General features: G+C 38.7%; 1 pseudogene; it reads left to right on the plus strand.

The window, feature by feature from the left end:
• The first annotated feature begins 1,338 nt into the window (after positions 1-1,338).
• LOC122067322 lies at positions 1,339-13,773 on the plus strand (annotated as a pseudogene).
• The last annotated feature ends 744 nt before the right edge of the window (positions 13,774-14,517 follow it).

The raw sequence follows: 14,517 nt of genomic DNA on the forward strand, positions 1-14,517 counted from the left end.
AAGCCAAGCTCCTTGTTATGAATTCAATAGACAAGACCACTGGAGATTCTGTAAAGGATCTACATTAAGCTAAAGACATGATGAAGCAGTTAAAGGAGTTGTATGGTAGGCAATCAGACATGCACATGAAAATTAAATAATTGAGAGCTCCACCTAAAGTTATATGAATCCAAAAGGACGAGATGCCAGGTTTGTTGTTTAAGGTGGGATTTCAGTCTGCAAGCGGGGCTGGTATGCACAAACTGATAATTTTGTGGTTGTTTAGGTTTTTGCAATCCAAACAAATTGAAAATTTTCATATGGATGGATTGGTATGAACTATGGAGAGTGTGATACGCTTATTGACTTTCGGAAGAAGGATAAATTTGGGAAAAAAATTTGGGCTACCAAGTTGTAGGAACTTCTGAAGGAAGCGCCAGGGCTATTCTGTTTGGAGCACAAGCTGCAATAGGATGTGGAGTATCTATCACGGAAATATGGACTAACTCCGACATAGTGCACAAACTTACTTTTGATCTAGAAAATTTTTTGTGGCCACTTGGTGTAGCACCTACCTTTTTGGAAATGTATAAAACCCTAACAAATATAACATGCAGGTTGTTCCCTAACCAAGACCAGGTATCTTTCTTTGCTTCCATAGCGGAAGCAAATATGACTAATGGTAGATTTACCTCTGCCCGTTTTGTCCATTGCTAGTTTTTTTTTTTTCTTCAATCCAAAAAAGTTGTAGGAACTTCCTCCTATCCATTTTGTAGCCAAAGAAATGGAATAATTCACTTACTCTTTACATTTATAAATACCCTCTTAAGCTTTAGTATTTTCCAAAATATCCTTTAAAATTCTATTTCTTTGTGTGTGAGCCCGGGTAACAGGAAGTTTCTACATAACCTGGGTAGCAAATAAAACCCCTAATACAATTGTACTTCATTTGTGTTTTTTTTTTTTTTAATGATTAATAAAGTATTTGAGGGCGACAAGGCCTTAAAATTCTATGATTAAAAATAAAATTAATACAATAATTTAAAAAATATTTTCCCCTCACCTACTCTTCCTCTTTTTATATTTAATAAAGGGTAATTTACAAAGCCACCTCCTAGAGAATGCCAGTATTATAAGAACACCGCTCTCTTTCACATAATTGGACTCAGACCTCCTGCCGTTAGTCAGTGTTCAGTGATGCTATGAAATGACACTTTAGCCCTTATGAGTAAAACCCCCTTATCTTATTATACCAAAAATACCCCCTATTCATCCTTATGTCTTTTATGACTTTCTCTCCTTTGTTCTTGTCTCTCTACCTATTGCAATTTGGGGAAGAAGTCGTCGCCACTGATTGAGGTCATCCTTATATGGGAACCTAAGTGTTGCAAGGATACGGGAATGGATCTCCTACCATGCTTGGTTCTTCAGGCCGAGCTCACATTTTGTGTTTCACGATGCCGGAGGAGTGACGCCGGCGGTGAGGGCAGCTCTGGATCCATGGGTACGAGCCGAGAGGGTGACGATTCAGGACATTAGGGCTCAGGCGGAGTTTGATGGGTACTATTATAACCAATTTCTGGTGGTGAACGATTGTTTGCATTGGTATTGACACTCTGCAAACTAGACATTTTACTTCGATGTGGATGAGTGTATATATATCTACCCGACCGGAACACATTGGAATTGGTTTTGCAAGAGTTCTCAGATTATACCCAGTTCACCATTGAGAAGAATCCCATATCTAGCAAGCTCTGCCTAAATGATTCGACTTAGGATTACTGCAAGTAATTAGCCAATTAAGATACATATCTGAAATTTTGGAGTTGTAGAAGCTAAATTTAATTTTATTTTGTCTCATCTTTCTGAAATTTCTGATGGGTTTGAACATTTCAGAGAATGGGGGTTCGAGAAGCTACTGTTCTGAGACTTGCACAAGAATCAGGAGAGACGGGAAGTACACGATTCAGGCTAAGAATGCTTACACGATGGGTGTACACATGTCGGAGAATGTGATCGGGAAAACACTTCATAAGACGAAGACAAGGATCTAATACTACCATTACCATAGTTCTATGACAGTTGAGTACGAACTTCTGGTGTTCTTTCTATGTAACTCCAGCAATAAGTAAAGTAAGATAATGAAGGTGAACTAAGGGGAAGTGAGAGTGAGTTAGGGTTGTTTCTTCAACGATTTGGGGATTAAAACTAATGGAGGTAATTTTGGTACTCTTTTATTTTTAAGGGCAAAATGGTATTTAAAAAAAAAATTAACTATTGATGTCAGCATTCTTGGTATATTCTGTAAACTTGACTAACGACAGGGGGTCTGAGTCTAATTTGGTGAAAAAGAGTGGGTGTTTTTATAATGTTGGCATTCTTCAAGGGGTTAGCATTGTAAATTACCCTTTAATAAATTGGTTTTATAACAAAAGAAAATTCCATTGATGATGCTCAATCAAATCATCAAAATTATAGGAAACGTTAGGAGATGCTGTCTATTGATGTAACAACCGAAAGGAATAAGATAAAGAGAAAATGGAAATGAAAGTATTATGAATCTTCTATGCAAGTACCCTGGACTTTGGAAGTGGCTTGACCAATGAGTAAATGCACTTTCCTTGATAATGCAATCACCTTACTTGAACAACGCCGCCTTAAAAAGAAAAATAAAATAAAATAATTGGATTCGACAATAATTGCAGATAGAAATTTCGAAGCCATTTCATGGATGATCTTAACTTGTCAAAATATATAAATTATTGAAAGATATTGTCTTCTATTAATATATTAACCCAGACTAGTTGACAAAAGAAGGAAAAACTAGATCACAGTCCATGGAATAATGTTGAAGGTGCTTTGAATATCTACCAAGAAAAGGAAAAAAAGAAAGAAGGTGCTCTGAATCTTCCCTGCGCTTACCTGGTAGTTTTGGCCTGGCTTGACCAATGTGGTAATGCAAAAGTAGTCTCTTTATATCGTAGAAATAGCTTCTTTCTTCCGTTCAAAGGGACAGGAAAATGTTTTCTGTCTTAATCCCGCTTTTTGAGAAAGGAAAATTATTTTGTCTTAGTTTGGGGTTGGCCTTTGATTTTTTGGAGAATCACAGAAAATTCAACATAATCTGAGAATGTGTATATATGATACGGTCCACCTCTGAAGTGGACAATACCATGCCATGGGTGGAGCCGGTTATATAGTATTTCATTAATTTAATTTAAAAAAAAATGACTTTGAAATATATTTGTAGTGAAAATGTGGATGTAATATCACAGAAAACCACACATAGTCAAGAATATGCTTTGGAATGTGCGTCAGAGAAAATCATACATTTCAGCTCATGGGAGTTATCATTACTTGATCTGGATGGATCAGATTAGGATTTGAGTATTTTTGGGTCGTTACACCCCGTAAACATCAACCAACTTGCACTTTCGTAACGTTTAGTGAGAGACAACATGACCTACATGATACAAATTCAACCGAACCCATTATGTACTTCAATGGAAAAAGTTCTCTGAAGTTCAGGGGTCCTTTCTCTCTATCTTCCTCAAATGAAATGGTTTTCCTGTCCTCCCATGTATAAAATCATTTTATAATTATTCATTATTACGCTTATTTATGTCGTTTGCTCAAAGAATCTTCTTCTCTACTTATATCTATGTTTGTATTAAATAGTTTAGGTTTCTCTATCAATTAATTTGAAATTGACACCAAACAGATATTAAAACAAGTAAACTCTATGTTTGAACCCTCCAAACTTAAAATTGACCAATTTAATCCATATGTTGCTTTTTATTTGTTCTTATTAGTTTATGCAAAAAATTATCCAACAATGCTAATGCAGTTTTTCTCACATTAATATTTTTTATCATTTCCTTTCACCTATTCTGAGTATGTGGGTCCCATATGAATGATATGCAATTTTTTCAGTACAACCATTGGTATGGTGCGTACAGTCCGCCCTACACTGGCAGCACGGGGAACCCTCTTCCTAGTTTATTTAATAAATACTAGTTTATTATTAGGAAAATGGAAGTCCATGTTGTGAGTGTTGACTTATCTTTCCTTATTAAATATATTGTTTCGCTATCCACTATTGGTTTGGCATTTAGAATGCTAATATAAACATGCAACTTGTAGATCTCTCCCCTTAAATATTATTAGTGAAGTGGTTCTCTGTTTTGGGAATGCAGCCGATGCCATAGTTCCCTGTGTCTATGTTAGTCTTCCCCAAAATAAGGGGTAAAAAATGTCTTTTCATAGCGAAAGGAGAGAGATAGACACAAGGAGTGTTGTGGTAGGCCAAGGTCCTAGACAAAGTACTTTTCCCCTTATTATTATTACTATTTTCTTTTGCTATTGTATATTGTTGTCACTATTTTTTTTCTTTTGATAATAATAATAATAATAATAATTATTATTATTATTATTATTATTTCTAAGAAAAAAGCAATTAATAACTAATACATTTCATCAGATCTTTTTTCTTCCCTGCTTTGTTCTTTTCATTACATAGTTATTTTGTTCCCTTCAACCAAAAAATAAATGTTATGTTGTTCAGAACTCGCTATCGATCAAGACCCATAGTGATTCGAATTGATTTGGATTGGACGGAAATACCTTTTTTTCAATTTTAAAACAATTTTTTTTTTACCATTTTATCCTTTGTCCGTGTTGATCCACCAATATGACATCAGCCAATAATCAAAGCCAATACTGATCCGAATCAACTCATTTCAACCAATCTGATTTGATTCCTCAAACCACGGTCGTGCATGCTAATCTGAATTCAACCTATTCATTAACCGTTCATTACATGGATTGGGGTTTTCATTACGGCATAGCGTTCGAGTTACCCCCATTTAATATATAAATAGCATCATTAATATGTCGGGTTAAGTTGGGTCATCGTCTCACAATGGTCATGATTGAACAAGAGCAACAACCCTCAAAGCATGTTGTGCTCTAGTGGTTGGGTGGAGCCTAGAGCCTTGCTACACATACTACTAAGGGTGTAAATCAGTCCAGAACTAGGTATCTTATTCGTTTTTTATTTGGTTCCAGGGAGTAATGGTGTGATTTGGAATCGAATCAAATCCGGCCTTGATTCTGAAAAATCTATACTTGTAACGAATCTATCCATTTCCAGTATGGTTCTAGTTCCTATTTAGTTCCTAAAGTTGGTTCCTACATGGTTCAGTTCTGATTCTTGTACTCATTTTGTAGTATATATCTACTATTATAAAATCTAAAACTAATAATAGTTGTAAAAAAAAAAAAAAACTATTATTTGTAATATATTATAACATAGTAGAATTAAATGTATTAATATATTATGCTTAAATATATTGGTACTTAAATTTGGTTTGATTTCGACTATAATTGTCGGATCCTATATTGGAACCATGAAACGTTGCCTTTTTTGGGTGACGGACGGACCAAAAAAGATTCTATTTTTGGCTAGTCTGTCAAAATTTGTGTTGATGGGTAAAAAACCTATAAATAGCACCCCTTTTTACCATTTTAATAGTGTGAAAGCAATATGGGAGTGACACAGCCCGGCGTGGCCCATGGTAATTCCGATACCGAGGCAATAGAGGGATTATTAATAGGGTCTTACCGAGGAATCGAAGTGCGCATGTAGGGACTGGTATGCTCCTAACTTGCAACTAGCTTGTATCTCTGGGTGATCGATGGTGCATTCTAGGACCAGGGATACCACCTATGTTACAATAGCACTAATACCATATTTAGACTTAGTTATATTATCTAGTTTGTTATATATAATGAATTAAAAATTGCATCATGATAACCTTGGTTGTTCATTCATTACATCATTATGGATGCTTTCGCTGGCATGCTCCCACCACTCACTGGGCTTAGTGAAGCTCACTCCACGGTTGTGTTTCCTTTTTAGATGGTGACAAATATTTTTAGGCAATAACATGTGGTGAGACACCGACTACTGTGACTAATGCGATGTGGGTATGAGAGTAGAGGAGTAGAGGAGCATGATCTAGATTGCATATGTGATGAATGTACTTACGGAGCACCGTGAAGATTTTTTTTATTATTATTTTTGTGTATTTGAGATGTACCATAGATAGTGTCTTGTGAATATTATGGTTTTGTAATCTGAACAAAAACTTGTATGTATATTCAGTACAATGTAGATGTTCATTAGTTTGTATATCGGCTATGATCTTTATACTTTGCTGAATTATTAGATAATCTTGTTAAATTGTGAGGTTAAAGTACTACATCTTGGATCATGCCTTTACCTTAGTGAAGGTGGCGTGTGATAGTTAAAATTTAGAACTAGGGACCAGAACCGAAGCAAGACTTTTACTTTTGGGTCTGGGGTTAAATCAGGTAAAAAAAACAAAAGAAAACTGGTGGGCCCACAATATTTTTGGCAAGCCCGTGAAAAATCTGGCAGCCCAAGAAGAATCTTGGACAAAAATAGGTCCTGTCTGCCCAATTCTGACTTTCAGGAGCGATTCTGGGAGATCCGATGGTTCAATTTTTACGTGCAATATATCGGCGGAATCGTCTTTCTGAGCACTATCCAATGACATGGTTTTGAGCTCATTTTTTTCTCCTAAAAAATAAAGATTTGGAAGGAATGATTTTCTGCCCTATTGTAAACTAGGGGTGTTTCGACAATCCTTATTTATGTCATTCCTACACCATCAAAGAGTAATTAGAATCGATTTTTTAGTATATAACATGCTAATATCATGTGCCACAAGATCAGGTATTAAAATGATCTCAGGTTGATTAGGCTTTCGGGCCGGATTATGGTTTCGAGTTATTGGAGGATTTTGGGTTAGATTAGGGTTTAGGGTTTTGGGTTGCTGTCAGGTCCTGGTCATCACAAAAGGCCTAAATCTTCTCTGATGTAAAGCATGAATGTAGAGCCTTGCTCTTTAAACCCGGTTTATTGATCAATTGGTTCGGTTTGGTCTTGTAGGGTTTGAACCAGAACGGGTTGAAGCTGGTACCTTATGGTACATGACGGTAAGGATGACGTCAAATACGGGGTGGCCGGATGAGATTGAGCCGGTACCTGAGATTATTTGTATGCCTAACAACATAAGGCTATGTATGAGTAGGAAAGGTACGCTATAGTATTTAAATGATAGGAACTTAATCCACAACACGTGGTGAGAGTGAAGTACATGTTAAGACTCTATTTTCCTCCAAAATACAGCAAGGTTGGCTTGTTTGACCAACTGGTGTATGTCACTGATATGTACGAGACCCACCAGTGTGACCCACCTGTTGGGGTATTATGGACCCCAGCATGCCCAGCTTGGATGAGCACTTGTGTCTTGGCCTCCTCATCGTAATGAGGTTTTGTATGTCCGATGATGTTGGCTACCTCATCCGAAAATACGATTTGATGCGATTCGGTCCATAAATGGATAAAACCAAAAGGACCCTAGAAGATATTTATAACACTAGGGTATAAATTGCCTTATAACACTCTCTCCCTCATTTATGGTTTTTAGCAAAGTGGGTGAGGGGAGTGAGGAAGAAGGAGAAAAGAAGAAAGAAAGAGGCTCACCCCTTGGATTCCGAAGCCGCACGTCGCCTTTCCATCATCGGAATAGTATCCGGTGACTTGAGATCTTCATTTTGAGGTAAGTAACACCATGAACCTTGAGATTTGATGAAACCCTCTTTGTATATGTTTGAATCTAGAGGATAATGAAGCCATTGTGTGATTTTCTTGAAATATTTGAGGAAGGAAAAAAAGATTTGGTGATTATTGAAGTGGCATTTGAGTTTGGGAAGAGGATTCCAAGAGTTGGGGTTTTTCCAAGTAAATGTATGATTTCTTCTTTCAAATCTTGTTGTTGTCTTAGATCCATGGTACAATCAAGTAGCTGAAACTTCGAATGTGTGGAAATGATGTGGGAATCACCCTATTGGGGTTCCAAGAGTTGGAATGGAAGAAAGAAGGAAAATAATAAAATCTGAGAGAACCGATGGGTCAGACCGGTGGGTGCCTAACTCGTCGATGTGACCCACCAGTCACACCTGCTCCCTCAGGTTCTACCGGTGTGTAAGACCGACAGGTGCCTGACCACCAGTGTGACCTATCAATCATTCTTACACCCCTGGTTCTACCGGTGGGTAAGACCGGTGGGCTCCTAACTTACCTGTATAACCCACCGATCTAGGCAGACTACACAAGTGGGTTCTCCTACCCATCTGTATGACCCACCTATAGCCTAAATGAGCTCCGATTGAATTCAAACTTGTCAACAACCTTCTTCACGCTATTATACGCATCAAGTCTATATCCTACTCGATTATAATCCCGATTTTGACACATTTCTAAACCCTTTATCTGTGCTAGGTTTCGAGAAACTCATCTTTTTACTCCGGATCTTATCTTTATCGTGAGTGCTGATTCTTTCACAAGAATAGGTAAGTGGGGAGAGGACTTTGATTCTTAATTTTTAGAGTGTTTTTGGCATCCTTCGTATTCATGGACTATATTGACATACCGATTGCCATGCTCATGCATATGATTGATGAATGAGTGATGCATTAGAACTGAACATGTATATCTTAAATTCTATATGCATTGTTATATGTTGAAATCTTGAGAATGGTTTATCATGTGATGTTTATGATGCCAGCTTTCCAAACACGTGTGGGATTTCTAGATTAGAAGCCGTAGTCGGCTTGGAAATAAATGCATTGGTTCACCGTGGAATGAGAAATGGAAGAACTATGTAGTTGTACTATCTAATGTAGGGGCATGTGGTTAGGATTTCATATTCTCTCATATTACAACCCTTCCCAACAGGGATTTACGTGTTGGGTTATCACTGGGGGGAAGTGTTGATCGCGGACCACCGTGGTGGTTAGAAGTATGCCTAATTGATCATTAGGACAGTTGAAAATCTTGATGATATATTCAGAGGGCCAATTATACTGCTTTAATTTCTGCTATGGTTTGGCCACGATTTACTTTTCTAAATACTCATGGTGGGCCTTCTCTGACAACCTTATGGGCGTATCATGAGATGGAGAACCCTTCTCGGACTCGGAGCATACGCGCACTGTGGTTGTGAGTAGCACGTTACCTATGACCTAGAATGATTTGTTTAGGTGGAATAGGACTAAAATGAATCTCATGCATAGAGGATCATTTGTTTGTCATTGCTTATGTGTGTCTTTCTTTCTATTTACTGAGCTAGTGAGCTCACCCCTTGTGTGCACACATTTTTAGATGATTTTACAGGATACTCCGTAGAGGAACCCGTGCTGGGTCCCACTGACGAAACCCCAGTGGAGGATTGGTGGGTCCTTGACGAAGTTAAAACACGGTGAAGGCTGCACGTGTGAGGATTGTGTTGCAGGGCAACAATGAAGGATTCTATTGACTGTACTCTATTTTGATTCTTCTGGTATATTTCCCTTTTTGTGCTCTCGATATTTAAATTTCTATTTCTTATATAAATATCATGCCTACGGGCCCACATATAATTATACTATGTATAATAATTTAGGTATCAAGAGTATATGGGGAATTACAGTTAATCATTTATAAAAAGACTTCCACTGTATCATATTATTATATTCCATTGATCACCTGTGGTTTGCTGTGCTATGGTTACTGTATCAGATGATCCTGGTGGTTTAGGTTACCCAGAGGGAACCCGATCACTGGTCCGATTCTATGTGAACGGGGCATAACAATGGTGGTATCAGAGCGCGATACCCTAATCGCACACAGCTTGAAAGAATTAAATTCTTAGAAACCCAAATTTAGACAAGGGGTTGGGGAGAACCATAAAAGAATTCAAATAAAATTAAAAGTACACAAAACTTAAATATTTTGCCATGATTTATTTGTAATTTAAGAGTACCAAAAGTTTCATACAAAGAGAAGAGATTACATAATCATGGAGAATTTTCCATATATAAGAAGAGAATTCACAACATAAACACATCTAGAAATTTCTCTACACACTAGAGAACTGTTCTAATAATTTTAGACAAGAAAATATAATATAAAAGGAAAAAGAAATATAGCAATAGTATCACTAGTCCTCATCATCAATGTCATCCAAGTCGATGACCTCCTCCACCTGCTCGCTTGAGTTAATACCTAAGTGACGATCATAGTAGTCGAATCGACGGTTCACCAAGACCATGCCGTCCTGTAGATGTTTGAGACTCATCGCCATGTCCTTAGAGGCTAAGTCCAAGGCATGGTCTATGTCGTCAAAGTCTATGATCATGCTCGCCTGAGTTTCTTTCATCTTTGCTTGCCCAATCAGAAGCTTTTCCTGACCCTCCTAAAGTGCCTTCAAACTGGCCATTATACCCTGGAAATCAAACCCTCTTCCTGGAGATGGTGGAATTGCTCTAAAGGGGACCTCATCCTCCATCTCCACATCTATTTCTATATCCTCCTCCTCCTCAGGGATATAGTCCTTATCCTTCTCCTCATTGTCACCACCCTCCTCCTAGGCTGCCTCCCCCACCACTGGCTCTATTAGATGGAATAGCGCCATCTTGTGCAAGATGCCCCAGGCAAATCGATTCGAGGGGGCACTACACACTTCACCCACTAGGTCAACATGAAAGTACTCAAAAATCTTTGTAAGCGACCAAGAGTAGGGGTAGCTACCATCTGCAGGATGGGCTATGTGGTACTCCATCGTCTTCATGATCATATATGGAAGGTATAAGCGTGGAGGACCATCTAATGTAGTTTAGAGGCAGTAGGCCATATATGTAGCCATGAAGTTCACTTGGTTCTAGTGCCCAGCATGAGGAAGTAGGTTGAACTAGGCCAGGTGGCGAACCTCAGCATAATAGGAAGTCTCAGACTCAGGTTGGGCCTTACTACCACAGATGGTCTAGTAGACGTGCTTCTGGAAGTTCTCGCTCATATGGGGACCCAAGGCCCTACCCCTGGGAGGAAAATAATACCACGTACCCTCTAATGAGATACCCAGGATATCCGCTAACAAATCGATAGGAAACTTGATATTTTGACCCTTTACCCGGCTGGTGAGGGTGTACATCCTATCATTATAGACCACCTCCAAGTTGCAATAGAACAACCTCATGAGGTTGGGATAGCCGCGACGGTCAAAGGATAACATGGATTGCCAACCAAGGACGGTGAATCGCTCGAGTAGCCAAACTCGAACGAAGTCCTCCACTACAACAGTTTTCTCCAACAAGTTGGGTCTTTTCTTGAACTCGACTAAGAGTGTGCAGTCTTAAGACTGTGAAACACTCTGTCATCGTAATCCTTAAACTCCTTAGATAGGTCTCGAGCGGGTCGAGCCCGGGAAGCTGAGGAGCTGGAAGTAGAACACCTCCTTCTCCTACTAGAAGCTTGCCCACTCCTAAAAGAGGAAGCTGCCCCTTTGCCTTTGTGGGAAGACATCCTACAATAGATGGAAAAGAGTATGTAAGAAAAACCGATAAGATGCTAAGAGGAAAATGTAAACCAAAGGGTGAAAGTGAGGAAACAAAGCATTATGATCCCAAGGAAAGGATTAGTGAAAATGATGCACCCTATGCTAATCAACATTGGATAAACAATGCATGTAGCATGACAAATAAGGAGAATAACTTTATGAGTATAATACCATTGACATAATGAAATTACATGGGAATGGAAAATGGGGAGAACCATATAAGGATGAATGAACATTATAGAGAATCTAATGTTAAGGTAATACACCAACAAAAGACAAGCAACGAGACAGTATTTAAAGTATGGATAAATAAATACCAAGATTCCATATCACTTTAAGAAATTGACAGATTTTTCCAAAAAGAAGAGTAAATGGAAAAATTTCACAAAGCGTAGCATAACCTAGTATATCCAAATCATTGTGGAATGATGACAATAATATCTGAGGAAAGGGTCAATTTCATGTGAATGTGAATATTATGGCATATTGAGGTTGAAATGAGTGAAAGCCCCAAATTTCTAAGAACATTAGCCCAGAAAATGTGGAAGATCCATGCCAAAGTGAGAAAAATGAAGTATATGTGCAATATAGCACTCCTACCACTATTATGCACTCAAATGTGAGTGTGTAGACTCATTGAATCAAACAATTCACAAGAAATAAAAGAAAAATGGGAAAAACCCTAAAACAACAAGAATTTTGAGAAAATGGGGTTAAGTAATCCATAGAGATGGCATATTTAATGCTAGAAAGGAGGATTATCAAGGAAATGACCATTTCACATACCACATTCAATTTAATGGGAAGAAATTAAAAAGAAAATGGAGTATTTGAGGTTATTGAGCAAGGACAACAAAAATCCCAAAGAGGAGAATAGAAAACCTAATTAATTGATGTTGATAATGAAGTTTAGAGACTGTAGATCCAAGGGAGAGGCGTGAGTAGGGCTGGAAATGGTGCTCTTGGATGCTCCTTGGGTACCTTGGGCGATTTAGAGAAGAGAAGAAGAAGCGGGAAATGAAAAGTTTTGAAAATGTGGGCTTTTCTGCCCTTAAAACAAAATCTGTGACAAGACCGGTGGGTCGCCACCAGCGGGTCATAAAAATGACCCACTTGCCCGTGTAGGTTTTTGGACCGAGAATCCCCCAAATTTTGGGGATTTGATTTTTGAGCCTTGTAGACCCCATTTTTATGAGAATTATAAACTAATGCATAATGAATTTTTATGCATGCTCATGTGGGGTAATTATGATACAATGTAGAACTTAATGTTTGGGAATATGTGCTATGATGATGAAATGCACTACGATTGCATGATGGAAGGCATGATATGATTTGATTTTGTGCTTACATGAAGTGAATGTGGCACTTAATTGTACCAAATCTTGTTGTAATCCAGGTACGAAGCATCATAGTACGTACTAGATCTGACAGTAATACAAAAGGGGCCCCACGTGGTTCCTGTCTTGTTGGACGACCACCTAACCTTCGAGAACCTCGACCATAGGTGAGTCCTGGACTAGAAGATATAGTTGGGGGCTCACCTACCCCTAAAATTCTAGATTCTCCTCTTGTTGTTACTCCTAATGATATTGTAGCTCTTATTCAACAGTCGCAATAGGCTTGCCAACAATAGCTACTCCAACAATAGCAGACTTTCATGAATTCTATACAGCAACAGTTGCACCCTATGTATATGGGTTAACATCCTTGTGTGGTACCTTTCCCATAAGATCCTCCTGTTGTACCTGGTGTTGGAGTTTAGTCAAGGGGTGCTTCTCCTCGAGCACCACCTGTCAAGACACAAGGGAGTGTATTATCTGCTGTACCACCACAGGACCAACTTGGAGGTACTCCACCTGGGGTTACTCCACGGTTTCCTCCTCATGGCACACCTCCATATATGTTGCATCTCCCATACCAGTATTATCTGACATATCCGACATGCTATCCATCAGCTGTCACTACTATAAGGCAGGTGGAATCATTTAAGAGGCACTTGCCACCTATTTTCACCAAGGTGGAGAGTGATCCATTAGAGCCGGACTGGTGGATCCAAGAATTGAAAAATATATTTGAGGTGGTGGAACGTACAGAATCTCAGAAACTCATTTGTGCTAGGTTACAGTTAAGAAATGAAACTGATTCATGGTGGAAGGCTTCTAAGCCTATCCTGTTGGCAACCCATCTGGAACCAATATGGGAACAGTTCAAGGAAATGTTCCTATCGAATTATTACCCCTTAAGCTTTAGAGATCGTAAAGAGACTGAATTCTCAGCTTTGAATCAGGGAAATAAGTCTGTCCTTGAGTACCAGCAGCAGTTTTAGGAGTTGTTTACTTTGCCCCTCCACACATGAAAACAGCAGAGGAAAAGGCAAAGAAATTTCTGAAAGGGCTAAAAGTATCTATTGGCACAATTTTGGGGGCTATGGACTTGACTGATTTTGCTCAGATTGTCCAGAAAGCCAAGACTATAGAGGACAAGCAGAAGGGAGAGTCCTCCACTACACTTGAACTTTGGAAGAGATCCAATCCCCATGCAGATTCAGGCAACCCGAATTAGAGCTTTTATGGGCCGTATAATTATGGTCCATCATATCAACAACGTTATAGATCATCGGGTTACATGCCCCAACCTACCAATAGACCGGGTACTTTCTCTTTCTGCCCGAACACTAACACGGTGCCCACAGCTCCCCGGCCACCTCAACCTCCTACTACACAGGGTTAGATACAGAGGGCACTATTACCAGTGCTAGCCTCTCAGAATAGGTGCTATGTATGCCATTCACTTGGGCATTTTTGCAAAGGATTGCCCATATAAGCTAGTTATGGTGCAGAATCAGCCTCCCATTCCTAGACCCACCTTAACTCAAGGTGGTCCACCTCAAGGAAGAATTTATGCTTTGTCAGCTAAAGAAGTTGAGGCAAGCCTCGATGTTGTAGCAGATATCCTATCTATCTTGGGAATGCCAACTTATGTATTATTTGATTCTGTTGCATCACATTCTTTTATATCTAAAAGATTTACTAGTAAGATTGATGTGATGGCTAGGGCTTTATAAAGTAAA

Source organism: Macadamia integrifolia, unplaced genomic scaffold (genome assembly GCF_013358625.1).
Source record: "Macadamia integrifolia cultivar HAES 741 unplaced genomic scaffold, SCU_Mint_v3 scaffold2838, whole genome shotgun sequence".
Lineage (NCBI taxonomy): Eukaryota > Viridiplantae > Streptophyta > Magnoliopsida > Proteales > Proteaceae > Macadamia > Macadamia integrifolia.